At 41.9% G+C, this 2,260-nt stretch overlaps 1 protein-coding gene across 3 annotated transcripts in view; it reads right to left on the bottom strand.

Annotated features, from left to right (window-relative positions):
* Nucleotides 1–2,260, bottom strand: part of Brms1l (BRMS1 like transcriptional repressor) — a 37,089-nt gene that overhangs the window by 34,237 nt on the left and 592 nt on the right. The gene's annotated exons all lie outside the window — the stretch shown is intronic.

Below are 2,260 nucleotides of genomic sequence, written 5' to 3'. Positions count from 1 at the left end.
GTATTTTTTTGTATTTTTTTTTTTGATTTTGGTGTTCTGAGAAGAGGGTATCTACTGGACTCCAAACAGTATAGTGAGTTCAGGCTGGCCTTGAACTCATTAGGTAGCCCAGGCTGGCCTGGAACTCATGGTGATTCTATTACAGCCTCCCCAGTGCTGGAATTGCAGGCATGTGCCACTACACCCAACTTTAAACAATTTCTATACATTTTTAAAGATCTAACTAGTACTTCAAATTATTATTATAATTTTCACTAAGTATGTCTAGAATGAGATAGAAAATAAAAATCACAACAAAATAAGAAAAAATTTTAAATATATTTTCATAAAATTAAAAAATAAAAATCACAATAAACAAAATATCACGATACTCACAAAACAAAATCAGAAGGAGAGAATTTTAACAAACAGATGACATTTTGTAGGATCCCAGCTCCCATGAAAAAAATAAAGAATGGCTGGGCATGATGGCACACGCCTGTTACCCAGCACTTGGGAGGCTGGGGCAGAAGGATCACCTCAAATTCAAGGCCAGCCAGGACGATACAGTGAGTTCAAGGCCAGCCTGAACTATATAGTGAGATCCTGTCTCAAAAAAAGTCAAGAATGGGCTAGGGATGTAGCCCAGGAGCGGAGTGTTTGCCAAGCATGCAAAAGGCACTGGGTTCAATCCCCTGCACAAGACCTGGAAGTTAAAATGCTTTATAGATCTAGGAAATGTATTTGCATACAGTCTAAGTGTTCTTCTTCAACTATATTCTCCACTTTTGAAATCTCACCTACTTCCATGGCTAGGCAGATGACTCAGAATTACTTTCCCAACTCAGGCAGTTTCCAATGCCTTACTGTGATCTCAGTTTGGACATTCTTAATTATACCCCTATCAAATCAAAAGCAACTTGCCTAAGGGCAGGGAATTTAACTCAGTTGTTGCAATCACCTGCCTCACAAGCACCAAGGTCTGGAGTTTGATCCCCAGCACCAAAAAAAAAAAAAAAAGAAAAAGAAAAAAGAAACATCAGGGCTGGGGATTTAGCTCAGTGGTTCGGTGGCCTCCCTTGCAAGCCCAAGGACCGGAGTTCAATCCCGGGCACAAAAAAAGAAAGAAACATGCCTAAAATACTTATCTTCCATCTTCACCTCAGATGTTTTACTTTTTCTATCTCCACTATTCTCCTTGTGTCTCCATTCTTCTCTTATCTTCACTCCTAAACTTGCATTTATCATTCTGGTTTTGTGCTTTCTCTGAAACCTTTCACATCCATACTTTTCTTTTTCCATTCCTGGCTCAAGTCCTTCTCCCAACCAAACTGGTTTTCTCGCTCTTCTGTCTAAACTCTGCCCTTTGCACTTTTTCTTACATTCCTTGTACTCTAGAAAAGCCCAACCATTACCACTCCAATCCAAATTCTTTCTACTTATTCTTGAAGATAACTAAGGTTATCCCATATTCCTTGCTAACCACCCAACTCTAGAAATACTTCCTTTGCTTCTGACTTCCTACAGTATTATTTATAGTTGAGCATTCATTTGGCAATTTAATCGTGTTGGCTTATGACAGCTCTTTAATTGAGACCAGATCAGAACTATTTATACCTCAACCTGAACAGTGCCCAGTACTGCACAAAGAAGTCATTCAGAAGTATTTCTTTTTGGATGGCTGATTTATTGATTGAAATTATACCTTTTCATGGAGATTGCTCTGAAAGGGAAACCTGAAAAGGCACGAGATGACAGCCAGACTATCATCAACCTGTCATCAATGGTTCCCTGATGTGGCCAAAATCGGGTTAAAACAAAGAAATCAGCCCCGTCCTTACAGAAGAGAAAGAATCCAGGTATTCACAAGTTCCATTCTTTTTTACAAAAGTTTGTGATGTTGATCTGCCCTACCCACCCACCCCACCTCCCAAACTCTGAAAACAACCCAAAGGTTTGAAGGAGTAGGTTAGATTTAGCCCCTCCTTCGCCATCTAGAAAACTTCAGGGAGATACTAGAACAACTCCCAAAATAGTTCCCGAAAAAGCACAGAGGCGATGAAGTGCTGGTGACAGGCACCTCGCCCGGGAACAAACACAAATCTACCCTCTGCCGGACAACCCACCCACGCAAAGAACGGGTTGCAAGGCGGAAAATAAGGGAGGGGGTCAGTGGGCTGCGGATATTTCCCGGTCTTCCAGCCCAGCTGCCGGGCGTTCCCCGCCTAGGTCGACAGCTCCCGGGCACTGCCAGGTGGTCCCAAGGGTCAGTCCCACCCAG

This window comes from Fukomys damarensis, unplaced genomic scaffold, assembly GCF_012274545.1.
Source record: "Fukomys damarensis isolate Sample0158 unplaced genomic scaffold, DMR_v1.0_HiC HiC_scaffold_17, whole genome shotgun sequence".
Taxonomy (NCBI): Eukaryota; Metazoa; Chordata; class Mammalia; order Rodentia; family Bathyergidae; genus Fukomys; species Fukomys damarensis.
The sequence above is the reverse complement of the archived record's forward strand: the minus strand, read 5'-3'. Positions and strand labels throughout refer to the sequence as shown.